Source organism: Chinchilla lanigera, unplaced genomic scaffold (assembly GCF_000276665.1).
Source record: "Chinchilla lanigera isolate Chin_1 unplaced genomic scaffold, ChiLan1.0 scaffold00139, whole genome shotgun sequence".
Classification (NCBI taxonomy): Eukaryota; Metazoa; Chordata; class Mammalia; order Rodentia; family Chinchillidae; genus Chinchilla; species Chinchilla lanigera.
In genome coordinates, this window is record NW_004955540.1 from 1221337 (window position 1) to 1245118 (window position 23782).

General features: G+C 37.8%; 1 long non-coding RNA gene across 1 annotated transcript; it reads right to left on the reverse strand.

Annotated features, from left to right (window-relative positions):
• Window positions 1–1036: 1036 nt before the first annotated feature.
• On the reverse strand, window positions 1037–20117 carry LOC102023846. Its single transcript, XR_264817.1, has 3 exons — window positions 20035–20117; window positions 1654–1754; window positions 1037–1212 (listed from the first exon to the last, which is right to left on the reverse strand). It is a non-coding gene; the product is annotated as an uncharacterized LOC102023846 (long non-coding RNA).
• Window positions 20118–23782: the final 3665 nt, after the last annotated feature.

A 23782-nucleotide genomic window follows, 5' to 3' on the forward strand; every position in this document is an offset into this window, starting at 1 on the left:
TCCAAGTAACGTTGTGTGTCTTGCACTGTGCCCACAGCTGTGAACCACAACAAATGCAAATCCAGAGCTTCATGCTTGCCACTATATTTTGTGTGTTGCTTGAAAACACATAACATGCAGCAATTTCAATAACTCTTATACCAAAAAGGAAAACATGATATGTCTCCTATTCTAAAAGAATAAAATCCCCTAAGATATATCAAAAGATATTTCTTCAAAATTTTTTTCTCAGATGAAAGGAGAAGCAGAAAATGGCAACTGATAGTAAAGAGTTTTATTTTTAAAATGAATACAATATTTGGTAACAGTAATAGAAGAACATTCCATGGGTAACTGAAATAGCATACTATTAATTGAAAAGAATAAAATTTTGCAGCAAAATAAATCAATAATTAAACATCCAAAATTTTAAAATACATTTTCCAAAGAAATGAGTGAAACAGATATTTTTCATGTTTACTTTGCCACAAAGTCTGAAATTCTGCCACTATATTGAAGGTGTAAATAACTATGAAAATATTCTAATATTCTCCATAGACTGGTGAGCAGCACTGGAATGAGTGATAAGCTTGGCGAGTACGTGTGAATGCTGGAGTTTCTGTCTGGGAGAGACTCGAACGTGAAGTTTACTCCTGTGGGAGTGAATGCTCAGTCCATGTGCACGTGCAATGCTATTGGCACTGTCATACTCTTACATTCATTCCTTGTTTCTGCAGATGAAAATAACTTGATGAAGTTTTGCTTTCCCTATTTTGTACAGATGCTGTCTTGAACCACCAAAGAAGCTACGAAACAGGGTCAGGTTGCTTTTTGTCTTAAGAGTGGATATCTAGAGTCACAAGTCCCTGCTAGACCCCATCCTGAAACCCCTGTGTAACCATGAGTTTTGGAAATTGGGTAATGTAAAAGAGTTGGAAAATTGTTGCAAAATAATTAAGTCTGTTAGAAAATATATCAAGGACTGTCTAGGGATGAACTGCTCATTTCTCAAAATTCACTGACATTTTAAAATGAATTTTATTTTACTCACTTAAATTTTCTAGCATCCCAGAAATATTCTGCAAGGATTCTCAAGAGAGAACATTTGCACTTTCTTTTCATACCAGAGTACCACTGGTGAGCGTTCACTGAAGAAGGCTTTAGTTACGCAGTTGAAGACTGGAAAGGATGCTCTCCTCATGACAGAAACAGTAAGTCTCAGAATGTGCATCTCTGTGAACAAGATTAGGGGAACAAAAGTCGCGATTGTGTCATCAATTACTTTCTTCTTCTTAATGCCTTTTACAAATATGTGCCAAACAGTGCCAGTAGCAATTCTGTGGATTCAAATTTTGCTTAAGTAGAGTCAAATGAAAGAGACATACAAAGAATATAAGTAACAAATATTTGAAAAACTGGAACTGAAAGAACTCAGAAAAAAAAGGGGGGATGATAGTACAAGAATAAAAAGAAGACAAAGCAATAAATACCCAAGGCTTACAAATCCTGTAATTCTTAAACTGACGTGATAATGAGAGGAAGTAAGATCATCATTGGACAAGAATAAAAGCAATCTCAAAGCAACTGGAAATTTAAAGCATCACTTCTACTACAGCCTGACCCACAGAAAAATCACACCTGCTGCAGAAGACTCACCTGTCCCCATAGACTCACCCAAATCTAAGTCCAGGGAGAGTAGTTTGGTCTCCATGTGGCTCTGTCTTCCACACTTGCGACTCTGCTTCACTGGCCAAGTCGCGAGGATAGTAAAATAGCTTGAGAAGGAGGAAGTGCAGAGATTAGACACTCTGCCATGGAAGGGCAAAAATAAAGTTATGTAATTAAAAGCCAAAAATATGTGAAGGACCTCTTTCAAGGAATAATGAGGATTCAGTTGACTACAGAAACATTTTCTTTATCGATTTGTCTGTTGGTGGGCAACTAGGCTGTTTCCAGAGCTTAGCAATTGTGAATTGCACTGCTGTAAACATAGGTAGGAATGTATTGCTATGATGTGATGCCTTTAATTATTTGGGGAATATGCTCAGGAGAGGTGTAGCTGGGTCAAATGGCATGTCTATTTTTAGGCTATTGTTAAAGAGTATTTATACTGATTTTTATAGTTTGGTGCTAGTTTACATTTGGTGCTGAGGGGCAATATAGTTCTCGTAATTAACAATAAGATGTTTTGTACTGAAATATGTGAGTGTAGCTCAGATGTTACTCAGGATCTGGTATAACCTCTTTGTCTTTACTTACCAAGTAAAATTTTATTTAACATCATGACTCAACTCAGAAGACATATAGAGTATTTGTCTACTCATCTGGAATATGCTGCATATGTATACATAGCTCATAAACAAGAAAAATACTCCATTTGAGAATTCATTATGTGTATAAGAAATGCATAGGTCCAAAAGACTTTATATTAAAGTGGAGGAAAAAAGGAAAAGTTGGCAGGATATTGGAACATGGTAAGTCAAAGGTGCAAAAAGCTATGAGGACATTGGGAAGTATCCAACTCAGACCAGGGCTGGAAGTTCCAGGAAGTTCTAGACCAAAACTAAGTCTTTGCGAGCTGAACTTGAAAAGCAGTTGGAAGATTGCTTCAGGGAGACTGAACTACTCATACACACATATAATTTTGTTATGGTTTGTGTCTAGATGTCCCCCAAAGCCTCATGCAATCATGGGCGGGCTTCTAGAGTTTTTAATTGACTCATGTTCCAAAGATGGGATTATGGGTGTGAGTGCTACACCCACCCTGGGGAGAGCAGGCTACATACTACGTAAGGAAGGGAAAGAAGCCTGCTGTCTGTGGCTCCCCTCTTTTGCTCTTGCTGCTTTTGCTGTTTTCCACCATGAAATGTTGCCCTCTGCCATGTGCCTCTCTGCCCTGGAGCCAGCTGAGTATAGACTGAAACCTCCACAAACTGTGAGCTAAATAAACCTTTCCTTCCCTAATTTTGGGCATCAGGTATTTTGTTTCAGCAACAAGAGAAAAGTAACCGACACAAATTTCTTGAAGTAAGAAATAAAATATAAAATGCTATCTAAACAGTAAATACATAAAAATAAGAAGGACTATATAAGGATAAAGGATTTTTAAAAGCCAGATAATGAAAAGGCTTGATCAGGAAAATGTTAAAATCTGAACGATAGGTAAATATTTTAGAAAAGTAATCTATACTGCCAGGAAAAACTTATTTGGAAAATAACTAGTGCTTAGGGTTAGGGGATTTTGCTCTATTACAGCTGGGAGTTAATGGAGGTTGAGTTAAAGAAATAGCAAAGAGTAAAAATAGAACAGTATATTCAGAATTTACATAGTGATTTGAAAGTGATATTTTAAGGACATGAGTCTATATTTTCTCCCAGCCTGCAGCATGAGAAAGTTTCCTCTGCTAGTCCTTTATGCATGCCCACTACTTACTAAAATGATTAGCAGAAACAAAACTTGTTTACAGTTGTAAACTCTGGCTCCTGCTTGTTGCCAAAATTATGGCCCTGTCCACCACTTTTTAAACGCATTGTCCTTGGGGGCCTTTGTCAGAAAATAAACATCACCCCATTGTCATCCTTCTCATTTGTTATTTCCAGTGAATTCTCAAGAATTTGGAATGTATCTTAGAACATTTCTTGGATGCAAATCCTCTTTTCTACTCTTAACTCTTGCCCTCCTGCAGTCCCCAACTGCTCCCACTATGCGGATAAGACAGTAGCCCAATAGTTCAGAATGACATTCCTTCTAAACACACTCTGACATGCAGCCGAATTTATATTGTCCACATAGAACCCCCCAGATGATTAGTAAAGAACTTTGATGGCATATTACTAACTAAATGTACATGAAATATTCTGTAACCAAGTCCCTCCCTGTCTCTTTTTTATTATATGTTCACAGTACATAAAGAATATATTTATTATAGGGAGTTGATATGTGTTCACAATACATCTTTCCACACAAAATTTGTACTCCACAATACCTTTCATCCACATTTCCCCTCTCACTATCTGTTACACTCTTTCTGTATTTCTGCACCATGTGAACTCCTACCCATCTGCAGGGGTGCATGTCGGATGCAATCTAGAGAAATTCCAAGCTAACAATTTTTCAGTTAGTGTCCTTCCTCCATGAAGCCTTGTTGCCAAGCACATAACCCTAAGGAAGGCAGGAGGCCCAGATGAGGTTCTCTTCTATCAATAATGTATAGTGCCTTGTAAATGCTAGGTTAATAGTTCTTGCTTCGAGGAAGCGATAAAGGTAGAGTTTTGCTTCCTTCAAAGGACATAGGTTTAATTTTTAAATCCAGGCCATTTGAGGGGTAGTGTATGGGATCTCCTTTCTATTTGGAAAATCCCTGTTCAAATGCATACGTTCCTAATAAGATTCTAAAGACTGAAAAAAATCTCACCTTTGGGCACAAATATGGTGACCATGTAAGAGCTCCACATAAAAGGACTGAAAAAAAATAGTGAAGGCCAACAATTAACATGTGTCCAAAAGAGCTGAAAATTGACAAAAACCTAGGAGAAAAAGTACAGCAGCATTCAATAAACTCAGTAATGAGCACATGTTTTAGTGGGGTGAATCTATGTGTGTGCATATGTGTGTGTGTTTGGCATTTTTGTTTCTTTCAAACTCCTAATTAAGACAAAAATATTCCATATTCGGTGTGAAATGAAAGGATGAATAATGTGAAAGATGTTGTTTATTTTAAAAATTGAAAATATGAATAATGGAAGAAATTCTCAGTAGCAAATTGAGTTACAGATTAAATAAATAAATTTACCAATGGCAATATGTCTTTGGTCTGCTAATATACTGAAATCTAAGTTCTGGACATGAGTGTTTCAGGATCCAAAGGGGAGTGCAGTGTTGGTGGTATAGTGGTGAGCACAGCTGCCTTGCAGGACCCAAAGGGAAAATTGTAAATATTATATTTCAAGTGAGAAAAGCCAAATGATTAATTCATAAATTCATAGATCGTTATATTTATGTAGGTTTTTACATCTCTTGAAAAAACTAGTGTTAATTTAAAATTTGTTGGAATTTTAAAAATTTAGTATGACATGAAATTGAGTGTTCTATAATTTAGTCTTTTATTTCTCCTTATAAAATTGGAATAATATTAATGTCTTAGTGGCTGTCTTCACTGCTGGGATAGAAATACATGCTATTTAAAGGAGGAGAAGAGATGTTAATTTGAGTTCATATTTTAAAAGATAGTCCATGTTTAGGAGGCTCAAACATAGAAACAACAGGACAGAGGACTTGGGTAGAATAAACCTGGTCAAGTCCTGGTGGTCAGGAAGCAGAAAACAAAAGAGAAGGGGGTGCAGACTCCAGGTCCCACCTCTTAAGAGCAAGTCAGCTTTAATATACCCATAATCCAGTCATCTTCCAGAAGCCCTATTATGGCATATGCACAAATGGCTCTTGGGAGACATAGAATACAAGCCATCCTCAGTTTTACACAGACTTTGAATGTAAATTGAATAATAAAACTTGAAAATCACTTATAATGTGTAAGGAATCATACCCATTTAGTATAGTATTAAAACATTTTAACAAAAATATGTACTTATCCTCTTCATGAGTACAATTGTAAAAAGATGTGCAGATGGATTTTAAGTTAACCTGAGGCAACATAGGTAAACAAATGCTTATTAGAGTTTTGGGTGGTATTTTTTTCTTATTGCCATAATTTGCAATAAATGTTTCACATTATTTTCAAATTGAAAATTTTGCAACCTATACTGAAAGAACTAAGTTTTCTGAACATTCCAAGAAAATAAAGATTATTCCTAAGTACATAGCGCTCAAGATAACCTTTTCCCTGTATTTCTTAAAGTTTGTGTTCTCTGTTTATTCCAAAACTTTTAGATAGCATTACAAAAACCATATTGACTATAGAGAGCATGCCAGTTCATATAATTCAAATTACATTGGGGAAGTGAAGCAACAATGTATGTAATTATAAAAATAAAACAGATGATCTTTGAAAGTATGTATGATTTTTAGAGACTTGTAAAGAAATAAATTGCAGAAACCTGAGTGTTTGATAAAAGTCTGATGCCAAAATTATATAGGATAAAAGAACTTGGTAGAACATTTAAAAAAAAACTCTATTTACATTAGAGAACACTATTTCACAATACAAAATGGTATCCAGTTTCGAGTGATGAGATTTTGTTAAAGATCTTGCTACAGTATTCACTCACTATATGACACAGGGTAATTTGCTTATCTTCTCTAGTTATGAAACTATGGTAGCATTTCAAAATGCTGTTGTCTGGAATAAATTTGTAACCTACGACAATATTTATTTGGCCTCTGTCCATTATTCTTATAGTTACTGTATTTACAAAAATGCACAATACAAATAAAACTTTGTTATCAGTGAACATGCTTTCTAGAAGGGTAAGATAGTAAAAAGCAAATAAATGTTTATACTATATGGCAAGATACAATTAAAAATATGGCAAAACCTATACCACAGAAAACTTGATCCAAAATAAACTTCTACTTTAAAAATTGGGTATCTGGTATCACGACCAGTGACGGAAAAGTAACTAGGACAGATTTTAGCACTGGGAGCAGGGCCATTGCTGTGACAGCACACAATCATGTGGTTTAAAGCCTTTGGAACTACTTTGTGGGAGGACTTTGGAAGAGGTTTAATAAGTGGGCTAGAAGGGGCTGGGGATTTAGCTCAACGGCAAAAGCGCCTGCCTGGCAAGCGCAAGGTCGTGAGTTCGGTTCCCGGTACCGGAGAAAAACAAAAAAAAAAAAAAAAATAAGTGGGCTAGAGAAGCCTAAAATGTTGAGAGCAGTGGTTGATGTGCAAAACTGGTCAGAGGTCAGAATACCAAAATGCTGATTGGAATAAAGGCAGCAAAATCTAGCCTCAGGGAGTTTAAGCTGGAAACAAGGTATCCAGTGGCAGTTAGAGTATAGGACAGTGTGCCACAGTTTGGCAGAAGTTTTGTCCATATCCTGAGACTTTGAGTGAGACTGAGATTAAGGCCAGTAGACTGCCTACTGTGTCAGAGAAAATTTCAAAGCAGCCTAACATATAGGGTGTATCATTGGTACTACTGGAAGGTTTTAGACAGATATGTAGTGAAAATCAGGAACAAAATCCCATGTGAAAATTTTTCAGCTTGATTGGAAAGAAAGTGGCTGCAAATATAGGGTACAAGAGAGTATACTTGCTAAATGATTAGCATTTAAAAATAAAAAACAAATGTACTTTTATTCAAAACAATAGGAATCATGGTTTGAAGACATTCAGGAATCAGCAAGACCCATCCATCACAGACTGAGAGGTGCCAAAGTGTAAACATCTGCCTTGAGAACAGTCCTAGGAAGACCAGTTCATTCAGGGCTCTCTAGGAAACCTTTTCTTAAAGTTCATCCTTCCAAGGGCCAGGGAGATAGCTCAGTGGCACAGCTCCTGCCTGACAAGTGCAAGGTCCTGAGTTCAATAACCGGTACCAAAAAAAAAAAGAGAAGCTCAGCCATCCAGGTACTCTGAGGCAGTTGCAACCATGATCTAAGGGGGTCTAAGGCTGCTTCTACTGGTAGCAGACCTCAGTGATTGGAAAGGAAGTGGCTGCAAAACAACATCTACATGATGTTGTTTTTGGGGTGGGGGGCATGCCAAAAGAAAAAGTTATGGGATGATACATGCTTCAACCCAGATTTTAGAAGAAAGCTTGGAAAGCCAGGCAGTATGTCTTTGAAAGGGCAGTATTCAAAGTTCAAAGTGCAAGAAAACCCCCCAGAATGTAAGAGATGCAAAGAATGTGAAATGTCTGTAGAGAATAGTTACAGGTCATAAGGGTTGCAACCAGCCAAGAGGGCAAGGGTGTCCTGGCCCTTTGAAGTTCATACCTCACCATTACTTGCTCCAAGTGTCTGACACAGAACCACAGGATTTAATGTTTTTTCTGCTGGGTTTCAGTGTTGCTTTTTTTCCCTCATTGCTTTCTATAACCCATTTTGTCCCTTTTGGAACAGGAATCTTTAAACTATGCCATTGCATGTGGAAAGTGTTTAACTTTCTCTTTGAATTTTATGGGGACTCAAAACTAAACTTGCACTGAGTCTCAGAGGAAACTTTGGAATTGGACCTTTCAGAAATGCTGGTACTATGGTTGGGGATATAGTTCAATGGCACAGAGCCTGCCTGGCAAGCACAAGGTCCTGAGTTCAATTCCTGGTGCCAGAAAAAAGATAAAAAAGAAAAATGCTGGTATTGTTAAATTTCCAGAAAAGGAATGTTATAGTTTAGATCTAAAACATCCCCCAAAGCCTGTGTCTGGAAGGTGATTGGATCATGGGGTACTGTACTCATCAGTGGAGCCCTCCATTGTGGAGTTTAGCACCTGGATATGTATTTAGGACTTGGGGCTTGTTTGGAGCTGTGTCACTGGGAATGTGGATTGGAAGTCTCTCTCCTCTCTCTGCTTCCTGACTGTCATGGGATGAGCTGCTGTCTTCCACACAGGACCTTGCACTGAGCTCCTTCTGCCTTGAAACCAACCCTGGGCTGAAAACATGAGCTAAAATAAATCTCTGCTCTTTAAATTGTGGGTTTTTATTGTGTCCAGAGATGGGAAAATAACTTATACAATAAGGGAAATGGCTGAAGCTGTAGACAAGGGCAAAGACTTGCTTGTAGAATGGCAGAAAAATTTTGCCAGTTTTTCTTTTGACAGAAAATTAATATCAGGAATTAATGGTAAGTAAATTGAACGTCACTTCTCAAAAGAAGTCCAAACAGCCAATATATTTATGTGAAGAAAGTTTGATACTTTTCACAGAGAAATGTAAATGAAAACTACACTGAGATTCAAATTCACCCCAGTCAGAATGGCTACCATCGAGAACACAAAAGCAATAAATGTTGGCCACGATGCACAAAAGCAGGAAATAATTTCAGTACATTTAGTCAATATAACTCTTACTATCTCATAGTCAGAATCTGTCTCATAACACCCTATTCCACCCTATCTCATAACAGTCATTTCCAGCTCACACTTTACTTTTCATCAACTCTCTGTTTTCAGTCATTTCAAAACTTCCATGTATAATAAAATGATGCAAGAAATTTTCTTCTCCCAAGTAAGATATAGACTCAACACATTGAACTAAAAGGTCTTGAGAAATCAATCTTATAGAAAGATTTTCTTTGTGTTCTAAGGAACTTTTGAGACTTCATTGCTTTTATGACTTTTTCACACTCTGTTCCAGCCACTCTTTCACATAGTTAAATAAAAAGATTAGGAAGGACATAAAGTTGTGGCACTTGGAAGTGTGAGCTGTGAACCACTGCCCATGGTAAGAGGTGTATTAGTAATCTTTTCTTTCTTTGGGACAAAATACATGACACCCACACATTAAGACAGGAAAGTGTCAATATGGGTGATGGTTAGAGGGGATTCAGTCCATATTCAGGTGGCAACAAGGCAGCAACCTCATGGCAAAAGACAGTGGTGGAGCAAAGCTGCTTAGTGCATAAGGGACAGGGCCCTGAGTTGGGGAACAACACCAGACCAGACACAGACCTCAAGGCTGTGTCTACATGAGTGCCATACACACCTGGAAATATGCTCAACCAATCCCCAGGGGGTATCCCAAGGCCAAAAGTTACTCAATCCTAACTGCCTCATCCCACCCTTTATAACTCAAACATGCTTAAACTCAAAATAAAAACAATAGCAAGTTCATGAGCCCCCAGTATAATACAACCATCACTTGTACCACCAGAAATGCAATAATCCTTTCCATATAAAGATGACAAGAGACTATTATGGGGCAAGAGAATGGGAACAAAGAAGGAAAAGAGTGGGCATGTGGGCAGGTGAAAAATGACATTAACTTGATATTATACATATCAAAAAGCATGTGAAACTGTGGGAAAGGAGGTTTGGAGAAGAGCTGATGGCAGGAAATTATTAAAGTGTGTTCTCTCCATGTAGAAATCAACCAGAATGAAACCTATTAATGTGTATGACAACTGGGGATGTAGCTCAGCAGTGCAGTGGCTGACTGGCAAGCATGAGGCCCTGAGTTTGAGTCTCAGTACCCTCCCAAAAGTTAACATGTATGACCAACATGCACTGTTAAAAAATGAGGCTTAGGAAAGTCCAATTCCAAACCTCTTTTGAAACTCAAGGCAAACTCTTAGCTGTGAACTCTGTGATAATCAAAAATAAATTACATAATGCCAAGGTATTAGAAGAGGTTAAACATTCCATTTCCGTCTTGGGCTGGCTTCATTTGTGGCCTGAAGCTTGCCTTGCAGATTTTTCACATTCTTGGCACCTTTGACTTCTTGGCATCTTCAATTAGCTTCATTCCATAACTTTATGCACTGTCCTTTCAGGATTTCCTGGCAGAGCTTTTAGGTCTTCCTTTGAACTCTGGGTGGAAACTTCCCTAACCCCACAACTCTTGCATTCTACCTGCCAGTAAAGCCAGCTCACATGAACAACACAAAGCTGAACTGACAAAGGAAGTAATAGCCAGGCTCCATTGGCTCATAACTGCAGTGGCCTCTGAGAGCCAGAATGGCTGAGCCCAGCAAAATGAATACTAGGAAAATAGACCATAAAGAGGCCCTTTTGAGCAGGAATTCCAGCAAAAGGTTGATAAATCTGTACCCTTGGGCCTGCAGTGTGTGGGATATTGCTGATTCCCGAGATACCCTAAAGTTATCTTTTTCTTGACCCTGGAAAAAGTACTTAATTTCTTTGTAATGGTGCTAATCTCCTTAATAGCTATATCTCCACTGGCCCCAATTTTACACTTTAATTTTTCTTTTGAGTCAAAATTTAATTTTTTCAAAGTTTTCTGCTCTTCCCTTTTGGCCCAATTCTCACTCTAAGTCTGACAAAAAGCATCAGCCGTACTCATGCTACAGTCTGACTGCTAGGCTCTCTTGAACTTTCCTCTGCCAGAGTAATTGGATCACCACCACTAATCTCAGTCTTCTGCAAAGTCATAGGGCATGAGAAGTTAAATTTTCTGCCAGTGTTTCATCTACAAATGTCAAGTTATATCCCAGTGGAAGCTTTTTCCCCACGTGAAACATCCAGTGTCTAGCTTTTACTCTCCATGTTTCTGTCAGCATTCCAGATATTTGAGTTAGACTAGAACGATTCATTAGGCTCTGCCTACTGAATTCTAAGTCTTCTCACATCCCCAAACCTTCCCAAACTCCTACACCAAACCACAGTTAAAGACATCTAAACCACATAGCCAGGTACAGTGGCAGCAATGATGCCTCTTCTCTACTACCTATTTTCTGGACTACTATGCTTTACCACCCACAAAACACCAAACATCCACAAATTAAGCAAGGAAATGTTTAATTTGGCAATACATTGTATATCACTCAGTTCACAGTCAGATGGCTCCTAAGCAGGTATAGAACGGCAGAGGGCACAGTGGAAGAGAGCTGCTTTCCTTATGATGGCTGGGGAGCGAAGAAGAAGGAGAGCACCACAGAAGAGAGTGACCAGTTAAAGATCCCAAAGCTACACCTCCATAACCCACCCAGATACACCTAGAAGTATACTTTGCCAGTCCCCAGCTTGGATCATAAAGCCCATCAAGATGAAACTCCACCCTAACTGCTTCCTTAGCATGGTTTCTTTAACTGTTAAAAAGGAGAAAGTTTGTAGAAGCATCATTCCTAAATCGTAGAAGTACCAGAAAGAATGTAGGGCAAGTGGCAACATCTTTTCTATTTGGACATGTACTTAGGGGACATATCTGCTGATCTGCACCCAGGATTCAGTGAACAAAAATAAAACAAATAGGCAGTGGATATAAACAGAAAAGGAAAGTGCAGAATGGGGATGCCTACACTTACTGACTTATATACAGCAAGGGTGAAGGACAAGGGGAGATTGTAGAGAATACCCAGGATTGGGTCATCTTCCTAACATACTAAGCAAGTAAGCACTTTACTAACTAGATGCCCAGTTCACACTTATGGGAGCTGGATGGCATTAAATAAGAGACAGGAATTTCAACTGGTGTTCACCAACATGGGGGAATAAAAGAAAATAAATTTATAGGTAAATGGTCACAACTAGAGACCATACTCATAAGTGAAGTAAATCAGACCTGCATGTGCAAGCACCACATTGTTTCACTAGTGTAAAACCTGAAAGAGTTAATTTAAACTAGGAGGTATGATAAACATTGTGAAATGATAGGAAAGCACTCAAGGGTAAAGGGCAATGGGGATGTGGGAAAAGAGAAGGGAAAGGAGAAATTTTGTATGTATGTATATACAGGATAGTTAACATGGTTGTTCCACTGTCTTCTATTTCTTTGCTGAAAGAAACTGTCAATGAGTCCTTGGTTGATCAGCATTACATGTCTCTATCTGTTTTCGTGAGAAACCACTTTGAAGATATCAATACGTAATACAACAAGCATTGTTAATTTCCTACAACTTTGTTTGTAACTCTGTATTGTATGTACTGTTCTTTTGCTATTTTGTAAAATGTTGTCTGTCGGTTAATGTTTTCCTCCTTTATTTTTAAAATAAAAAAAAATAGGGGCTGGGGATTTAGCTCAGTGGCAAAAGCACCTGCCTGGCAAGCGCAAGGTCGTGAGTTCGATTCCCAGTACCAAAAAAATAAAATAAAATAAAGAAAGAAATAAAGAAAGAAATAAAGAAAAGAAAATAAAATGTCACTGGCTTTAGCTTTGAGATTCCTGAATTTATAGTAGCTACCCAGGATATCATTATGGAAGGGACAATTCACACATATTTAAAATAGTGCTGTAAATTGTAGAACTGCCTCATAGTACTGCTTCACTGGGTTGAAATTGCAAAATAAATAGTGTAGGCAATAAGCAAAATAGTGTCGAAGACAATTTCCTCAGTCTGTATCATTACAGAGTGAGGGCATGTTTACAGATTGTACTCAGAATCTAAAAGAGAGAGTCACAAGAGAATACCTTGGATTCATGTGAGAGAGACAGCTCATGGAGCTATCAAACAAATTTAACTGTAGCTCACACCTGACTCAGTGAATTCACTGATCCATAGATGAACACAAACGCAAGCCCACTGCCTAATTGACAGAGACTTAGAAGTAGCTAGCACAACAAAATCAAAGGTTCTGCGGATCTAAATGGCAACCAGAGAAAGATTCTCCAAAGAAGAACATTTGGAAATGACAGTAGGAACATTCCTTGTCATAGTATCCTATGAGAAAATTCAAAGAGGCTGAGGCAAGGGGATGTTTCAAGGGGGAAAATAGGACAGATTTGGAAATAGATCCAATATTTTGAAAATATGATCCTTGACCATAAGGACTAATAACAAGGGTGAGGACATCTCGCATTTGAGCAGACAGTTGCTGGGCAGATGTCCACATGGAAGTATAGTGTGTGTGTGCGTGTGTGTGTGTGTGTGTGTGTCTGTGTGTAAGACTGTGGCCTCTATGTAAGCTTGTGGTTCTGCAAGTGGCTGTAGTAGAGTCAGTGTACACCATTCATAACCTCCTGGCATTACTTACTATCTTTTTTGTTAGGGTTAATATAACTCCACTTAATTTGTGACAACTTCCATAGATCCTTGCCTGTGTGGGAGAACCTACTACAGAATAGAAAATGAACTAAATATCCCCCACTCATTGGCTTGCCAGACATTGGCTGATATTGCTGACATTGCTGACAATGTCTGACAATTGTCAGACACTGACTGACTTAAACAACAGAAATTTACTCTCACACAATTCTGGAAGCTAAAGGTTAAAATCAAAGTGTTGGCAGATCTGATTTCTCCTAACATGTCTCATTTCAGGTTACCTTCTCCCTTATTCCTCACATGGCTCTTCCTCTGTGTTTCCACACTCTTGATATCTCTTTCCAAGTCCTAACTTCTTCCTATAAGAGTTTAATCTCTAGACAAGATGATAGGAATTCACCATAATAGTTCCATTGCATATTGTTACCTTCAAATCAGTTGCTCAGATTACCAGATATAAGCATGCAAAATTGGTCAAAAAATTAAGCATTAACTGTTCCTTTCAATAAAAGACCAGACATAAGCAGTACAGTTATTACAGCTCTCCTTCTCTCTCCTTCTCTCTCTCTGTATATATATTTTTTCCTTCTTTCTTTCTTCTTCTTCTCTCCCTCTTCCCAGTTGTTCCTTCCTTTGAGCAATTTCTTTCCCTTTCTTATCATCTATTGTACATTTTGAGTTTTATCTATTCTTTCCAGTTCCTACACCAGGGAGACAACATGATGTTTACACATGTGGGTCCAATTTCTTTCACTTATGAGTATGGTCTCTAGTTGCATCCATTTACTTACAAAAGCCTCGAGTTTATTTTTTTTAATAGCTGAGTAATACTCCATTGTATAAAAATACTACATCTTTTTTATCCATTCCTCAGTGGATGGGTATTTGGGTTGTTTCCAAGATTTAGCTATAATAAATTATGCTGCTATAAACATGGGTGCACAGACATCACTGTGGTATGATGTCTTTAATTCTTCTGGGGAAATACTCAGAAGGGGCATAGCTGAGTTAAATGGAACCTCCGATCCTAGTTCTGTGAGGAATCTCCAAACTGATTTCCACAGTGGTTTCACCAATCTACACTCCCACCAGTAGTGGAATAGGGTTCCTTTCTCCTCGCAGCCTCTCTAACTCTCTAGTGTTTTATCTAATAATTATTTTCTTATTCTCTTTAATGCTTTGAACAACCTTCCATTCTTACATCTGGTAATCTGAGCAACATAGTTGAAGATAACAATATGTAATATAACAATCACTGTTAATTTATATTATTTTGTCTTGAAACCCTGTGTCACTTTAAATGTTCTTGTTTTGGTTTGTTTATGTTTGTGATGCTGGTATGCTGCTATTGTTTTTTTTTTTTTCTCATTTACTATTCTCTTTAAAATAAAATTACAAAAAAAAAAAGAGTTCAATCATATCAGGCTACAACATACACCTGCAGTTCTTTTTTAAAATTTAATTTAATATTTTTGGTAACTGTGTGGATCAAGCTCAGCAACTCATACATACTAAGCACACACTCTACCTCATAGTACACTCCCAAATCTCACTTTAATTTAATTAATCCTTAAGTGTTCCATATCCAAAAATACTCAGTCTGCGATATTGAATGTTATAGCTCCAACATAAGAATTTGGACCCATAAAATCCAGCATGTTCAGTATAGTACTAGAAAAGTAGCCAGGTGTGGTGGTGCATGCCTGTAATCCAAGCACTTAGGAGGCAGGAGGATCATTGCAAGCTCAAGGCCAGCCTGGGCTACAAAATGAGCTCAAGGCCAGCCTGAACTGCATAGTGAGATCCTGTGTCAAAAAAGGCAAAAAAGAAAAAGAAAAGCAATACTATATACCACCTTTGAACACCTAAAAATGTAAACCCTTCATATCTTCAACCACTTCTTCATTTTAGAAAGTAAGAGAACTAGGTGAAGGGTTCGGGTTATAGCTCCAGGGGCTGGGTTACCCGAGTAGCATGAATGTCCTGACCTTGTGTTCAATCTCCAGCACAACAAAAGAAGAGAAAATATTGACAATTGACTACTTCCAGTATAATTTAAGCAAAAGTAACCTGACATGAAGCCTCTGTATATCAGACAGAGATGCATACAGCAGATTTCATCAGCCATCCAACAATCCCTTGTTGAGGTCTGCAGATACAAGCTCGTTCACTAAACACAGCAACTCTATCCACTTGTTTTCCCTTCCTTTCAGTGCCTAACCTTGTTCAGAACTGTGACATTACATGTAGTAAATACCTAGCAACTCCTCCCTAAATATAGAACCAGGACCATATCCATTCCTCAGTGGATGGGCATTTGGGTTGTTTCCAAGATTTAGCTATAATAAATTATGCTGCTATAAACATGGGTGCACATACATCACTCCACCTGCTCAATTTCTATTTGCATAACAAAATACCAAAGGTTTTGGTGTAGACACAAAAATGCACTGACTCGCAGTTATGAAAACTGGGATATCCAGTATCAATTTGCAAGCTTAAGGAAAGGGCCTTCAGGGTGCAATCTGGCACTGCAGAAGGCAGAAAGGCAAAAAGGAAAAGGAGGCCCAGGTTTGACTTTTATAATGCCATTAATGTCACCCACACTTTAGTCTTTCAAATGTCGCACCTCTAAATACCATTAGAGTGACAGTGAAATTTTTGAATGAGTTTTGCAAGGACACAAGGGAAACATCCTGAAGGTAAACCCTTCCCATATAGGTACCTCCAGAGACTCTAGACATTCTATGCCTAACTCTTCCTTTCATAATATCTGTCTTATTAATGTACCATGCCTGAAATAACACATAATTCATTGTCCAGCCACATTTCATGAGTTATGCATATATTTATTAAAACCATGTGTTTATCTAAAACTGGTTTCTAATAAAACTATGCATAAATTTATCACAGGACTTAGCAATTTTATTACCAGGTATTATATTTATCCAAGAAAAATGAATGTACAGGTCCTCCAAATAATTTTACAATGATGTCTATATCACATCTATTTATTGCTCCACAATGGAAATAATCCAGAAGCTGATCAACAGTAGAGAAAGCAAACAAACTGTGGCATAGTCACATGATGACTTACTTACTATTCAGTTATTCAAAAAGAAAAAAATAGCTATTGATGTACATAATAGCCTGGAAGAATCTCATAAATAGCATGTTTAGAGAATGGATTTAGTAAACAGAGTTTCCACTGGAGCCTGCACACATGTCCTAACAAATGAATAGCAAAGTCTTTCCCCAAACTGTCATTGTCATTCTGAGAGGAGGCATCACTAATGTTCCTTTTGAGAATTTGTGGACAGTAGGAAATGGCTTGTGGGCTAAAATTTCTTTCTTAAAGAGAAAAGGCCACCTCACCTCTTTCTTTATACCTGCTAAGCTCGGCAAAGGCTTTCATTTTGACATCACTTGTGCTTCTAACATCCATAACCATCACTTATGTTTTCTGTTCTTTGCCACGTGTAGGTCATGCAGTCAAGTTATGAGGCAGCCTATGATCAGCACAGGCTGCCAGAAATGACACATGAAGGTAAAACATGAAGGTAACGTACGTAGTACTATCTGGAGTGCACAAAGCCTACACCTTATGGTCGTGCTCAGTTTGGTTCCTCCGATCCACCCTTTACAAGAGATTTCAGATGGTCACGTGCTCAGTTCCTGATTGCTCACTGATTTGACCACAAGTTGGCCTGGTTTCCCCATCCATCAACACCCAGAAAGAGAAGAAGGGTTGATGTATGTTTCTTACCCAGGATATTGCTATATCCTTAACATTTCACCCATTCTTCTTATTGTTATATTCCTATTTGTGTCCAAAAAACCCCCAAATGTTGAACTTATTATATTACTGGCAATCGAGAGTGTTTTTAAAAGTCTTACCCTTTAAACTTACAGCAACATGTGCACCATGTAAATGACAATCCTGTCTTCCTCATACTTACTTTCCATTACTTATTCTCATCAAAATTCTCAACTCAAAATATACATATCTAATGACAACCATGGAATGTGGATTACAAATCTTCTTAGAAATTTTGTCTTTAAATTCCAATTTTAAGTAGATACTGTTCCATTTTGTTTCTGAGACAAATTTTGATTGAATTAATTTGTTTTTCATTTTTATGTGAAGAACTTGGTCTCCAATATTTAATGATGCCTTACATTTTAAATCAATAGTATGACTTGCTTAAGACTTTATTTTTGAAATTCTTTTAATAACTATATAAGCAAATATACATCAAAGATAAGGATCTAGATTACAGAAAGGAACAAAACATTGTTTGAAATCATTTGAAAATGTGCCTAATTCTCCTTTTTTGTGGATATGTTTGGTTTCTTTAGCATTCAATAGTTTGGAGGAGGTCTTTCATTTCTTTTTTCCTTGTGTTCTGGTTCCTAAACCTGATATTAAAAAAATATATAGATATTCCCCCAAGTTTCTGGTTTTTCATTTTTGCTGTTCTTGTTGGGTTTTGGGGGGAGTTTGGGGGGACTTTTTGGTACCAGGAATCAAACTCAGGACCTCACACTTGCCAGGCAGGTACTATGCCACTGAGCTACATCCCCAGTCCTAGTTTCTGTCACATAAACATATGCAGCAATTTGTTATAGCTAAATGTTGAAAACAAGCCAAATACCCATCAACTGAGGAACTGATAAAAAAAGATGTGGTTTTTTAATACAATGGAGTATTACTCAACTATAAAAAAAAACTCGAGGCTTTCATAAGTAAATGGCTGCAACTAGAGTCCATACTCATAAGTGAAATAAGTCAGACCTATGTGTGTAAACATCCTATTGTCTGTCTTCCTAGTGTAAGAACCTGAAAGAGTAAATAAAACCTAAAAGATACGATAGATATTGTGAAAGGGAAAGAAATTGCTCAAAGGGAAGGAACAACTGGGATGAGGGAAAAGGAAAAAAGAAAGAAAGAAGGAAGGGGAAAAATATATATGTATATACAAGGATAGCTGGGATAATTGTACTGCTGGCATTTATTGGCTTACTGAAAGGAATAGTTAATGCTTAAATTTTTTTTACCAATTTTTCATGCTTATATCTGGTAATCTGAACAAATAATTTGAAGACAATATGCAATGTAATAACCATTGTTGAATTCCTACCATCTTTTTTAGTGAAGCTGTGTATCATTTCCAATTTTTTTTTTACTATTTTTTTCTCTTTAATTGTTTGATCAGTCTCACATTCTTACATCAGGTAAGCTGATCAACTTTGTTTAAGGTAACAATATGTAATATTACAACCACTGTTAATTTCCTATCATCTTGTTTTGAAATTCTGTGTTGCTTTATGTTTTTGTGTTGTTTTGTTTTTGTCTTTGTTGTTATTTTGTTATTGTTCTCTCTTTAAAATAAAAAAAAGATATGTGACAGATATTTAGGAAAGATTAAATTTGATTAATTAACTACAATGCTTCCTAAACAACATTATTTAACTGGAAAGGATAAAAAATTGGGTTTCAAATTTCTTTTTTTTTTTTTTTTTTTTTTTGGTTTTTCTCTGGTACTAGGAACCGAACTCATGACCTTGCTCTTGCCAGGTAGGCGCTTTTGCCGCTGAGCTAAATCCCCAGCCCCGGGTTTCAAATTTCTTGGCCTTCAGTTCCCACTTTTTCACTGACCTGTTACCGTCATTAATCTTCAGTTTTCTTTTGTCTTAGTTGAAACTCAAATGAACATATCAAGACAACCGAAAGTCTTTAGACATGTGACAACACCTAGCTTATTCCAGACATGAAAGAGGAGAGAACAATGAGGAAAGAAAATGTCTATGATGTTTTTGGGATCATAATCTTCCCGTAATTTCATATCTAGAAAACACTGAAGGTGCAGATAGAATGTACATTAAACTACTGACAATTTTTAAAGGTGCTCTTTCTTGGACCATAATTTCCCATCTAAAGATATTGGTAGTATATATAGAATACAAATTAAAATACTATCTTTGGAAGCAGTATGTTGATCCCTCCGTCCTCGTCCTTCAAAGGGAAGTAAATCCCTTCAGATGCATGGGATGCATAGATAATTTCATCATTATTTCTGCAAGATGGCAGTAAAGACAGTAATGTTAGTATGTTTTAGAACAGCCCATCAGTTTGCACATCATATGAGAATGACAGTGATAGATCTCATTGGTAGATAATGAGAAAGAAAGAATGCAGATGTGTCCATGGCTCTTCACTTCCTTTAATGCCTGGTAGAGTATACATATGAATGCCTGTTCACCTGCCCTAGCCACTTCTAAATTTCCAACATTATTTTTAAATCATTTTGCAAATCCACAAGTTCTAGTACATACAAATTACATACAAATAGCAGTAACAAATAGAGCGTTTGAGTCTTTGCTGAAATTTCACCTTTTCTGGCTCTGTATACCAATAATTTTACTCACTTTTTACATCTGGTGGTGGTAAAGAATGTCAGTAGAGAAAAGGTAGCTACGCTTCCCTTACCTGAGTAGTCAAGTTTTGTGCAGCATCCTTCTTCCCACTGACACAGGCGAGTCTGTGAAGTTCTTTCAATGCTTGTGCTTTGCTCACAACTGTTGGAAAATCACAAGCAAAATGATTCTGAGATGCAACTGTTTCAAAGGAGGCAGGTAGACTTACTGATGAGAGGCCTGACCGTCAGTCAGGAGGGATGTAAGTCCTCACAGAAAGCAGTGATTTTGGCAGCATAAGCACAGAATCTCACACCGTCATAGCCTGTTTCTGGCCCCTCTACACTTTGACAGCAGGAAGCTTGCTTCCTAAGGAATACAGATTCCTTGCCTTGGAAACTAATTATGTTCCCCTCCTTCTTCTCTTTTATCTTTATTTATGTCAGAAATTACTGCCACCTCCATAGTTGACTCTACTTTGGAATTCACAAATTTCACGGTGAACTTTCTTTTTGTCTTGAAAGTTTTACGTATTGTCAGTGTTATATTGCTAATTTTAAATTAGCAATAGTATTTTGTCCCTAAGAAGATTAATGAAAACCTTTTAATATCAGTTTAACTGCTCTGGGAATGAAAGACCATTTTATCTCTTCATAAACAGAAACCAGGAAAAAATTCATTTTAAATTCACATTTTGCTACTAACCAAGCGTAAAAAACAATAGTAGGCATAACGCATTTAAGCCACTAATTCATCAAATTTATAAATGTACTAGATTAGTTATTCTTTTATAATTAAAGATTTTTCTTTGGATTTAAAAAAAAATTATAAGTAACTCAAAAATGTCTCTGAATGCAGAGGAAAAATGACAGTGTGTACCTCGATACCATTAACCAAAACTTCACCTGTCACAATATTTAGGAAAAATGCCTTTGTAAGTAGTAAATGGCACACACCAGTCAATAAGATAAGGAAGAAGGGCAAGGCAGTGCCCACTGGAGCATGTACCAGGCAAGAAAACATGAGCTGTTCCTCTAAGGAGCATCTGTTCCACACTCAGAGATAATGATTACATTGGAATAACTGTGGTGAGGTCACCTCTAAAACTAAGGAAAGATTAATATATCCAACACCATTTAAGAAAGATGATTGTGAAAGTATTATACAACACATCAACATATGCACAGATCAAGGCAAACTCACACTGCTTGTGACGGGAGAAGCAACCTCAAAGATTTCTACAATTTCCTCAAGGTCCTTTTCCCTATTTTTTGATGCAAAGTAACTGCATCCCTTTTATCCATGCTAATCTCTTTAGCAAGTAGTTTCTCAGCAGCACCCTTATGCATTGTTTTCCTTTCCTGACCAGTTTCCCAAGTCTGGACATGGGAAACTTTGTGCTCTGTTTTCTTTTGCTCCTAAGCTTCACTACAAATCTGACTGAAAACAGCCAATGATACTCACCCTGCAGCCTGAGCCCTTTGTTGTTTCAAAAACACCAGATAACTTAGTTCTGAAATTTGGCCTTCAAAAGGTGTGCGTGGACACAATGCAGCCAAGTTCTTTGAAGTTGTGTTACAGGAATGACCTTTGTTCCAATTTCCAATAAAATATTCATTTCTACCTAAGAGTATTTTCTTAGTATCTTTCAGAACCCACATCAGAATCACGCATGATACTCTTCTTACAATATTCTCATTTTTCTCTAGCTTGCTCAACCAGGCTCTTCCATCCTCTCTCAGTCACCCAATTCCAAACCTGGAATGATCCCTCTCTTTCATCTCCATGTTCTTTAATAGTCTGTTTTGTGTTACTCTAACCAAATACTTGAGGTAGGCCATCTTTACATAGAAGGATTTGTTGGTCTCATAGTTCTAGAGGTTGAAGCACAAAATCATTGCACAAAACCCATTGGCCTGGCTTCTAGTGGGGGCACATGTGGTGAGAAGAGATCACAACACCAGACAGAAGCCAGAGAGTGACTCGAGGACTGCACTTGCTCCTACAACAACTCACTGTCACAAGAACAAAGTCAGGGCCCTATGAGAACTAGAACTACTTTAAGCCCTTCTGAGGGCATGTCCCCAAGGACCTTGAAACTTCCCTCTAGACTCCACCTCTTAAAAGTCCTACCACAGTGTCACACTGAGGATCTAGCCTCCAACACAAGAACCCTGGTGAAGCAGGGGAACCAAATTCAAACCTTAGCACCAGCCCACTGTGACAAAATCTGCCACAGGTAATTGAAATATGGTCCATACCACCTAGCATCCATTTTCCACTCTAATGTTGCCCCTCAATGGAAAACCCACGAATAGATTCAGAGAAGGATGGAGTTCATAATCTTTGGACTGAGCATGGCTCTGGGGATTGCACTATCTTGTTTAGAAATTTCTCCTAACTCCTAGCCAAAGTGACAAGCACAATTTCCTTACCAGGCTTAAATTTCCTTGAAATTTAAGGTGAAAAGAAACCAACAGAAACATTGCCAGAGATTTGCAATGCAATCTCTTTTCCACTTGGACATCTGCTTAGGAAATATACTTGCTTATCTGGATCAGGGACTTTAATCAGAGGGATATGAAGGGAAGAGTGAAATAAAACCGAGGGGGTGCATAAGAAAAGCCTCATAAAATCCATCAGATGTGTGAAAGCTGAGGGATATTCCCACAGGTCAAAAGGCCATGGAAATGTGTAGCTGAACTAGATCAAGAAAAGCAAAAAGACCAAAGAGAGATGTACTATGGTTTGGATAACTGTCCCCATATAGAATTTAACAGGCAATTCTCGTGAATGCTCAGAATACATTAGAAATGCAGATATTGAAGACCATGCTGATGAAATTTCAAGTGAAAATGAGGACTCTGTTGGGAATTGGATGAAAGTCTACCTTTCCTACACCATGGCAAAGAATCCATGCCTCTGTAACTTATCTGAGGCCAAATCTAAAAGTAATAATCTATTTTACCTTATAGAGGCAATTTCAAGACAGCAAAGCAAATTTACAGTAAAAATCAGGAGCAAAATAGGAACAGAGCAGAAAGATTTGAAAAACTTGCAACTTGGCCAGAAACAAAGCCTGTATAAAGGTGTGGTCAAGAAGGTGCAGTTGTTCACGCTGATAAAAAGAAGCCAATTGCATTACACTAGGACAGTGGAAAGGACTTCGGAAAGGTGTCCCAGAAATAAGCATGGTCACTGGACAACCACAGGCTAAGAGATATAGAAATGAAAAGTGTTTTGAGGATATTCTAGGGAACAATCTTCTGACTCCTAGATCTGTCTTGGGAAGCTTTTGAGCATTTATTTTCCTACATTTAGCCAGAAAGGCATTCAGAGGACACTGCAGCCATGGTACAAATGGCTGAGGTACACTTGCACTAGTATGCCTTTATGTGATCCCTTTGTTACTGTTCCTGAATTGTGGATAATGCAAGAGTTAGGGAGATGTTGGAGGACCCCAGTAATTTCAAAGAATAGCTTAGGAAGCCAGGTAGCTGCTGTGGGCTCAGAATCTCTGTGAGAGTCGCCTAACAGCTCACCCCGTAAGGCAATGCAAGGAGTTACAGACATGAAGCCAAAGCTGTGATGGAGACCTCAGGAACTTGGAAGTGGCTGCAGTATGCAATACTTGCCAAGGGAAGGTGCAGGCAGCAATCAGAGCCAGCCCAAGAGGAGGGGCATGTAGGCTGTAACAACAGGGCCTAGGACAGAGTCTTCATTCTACCAGTGTGCCCTGGCTGCTGGACATGGATCTTTGGGCTTTATGTTGTTTCTGAGCTTTCATCTTGCTTTGGATGAATCTCTCCTTTATATTCTCT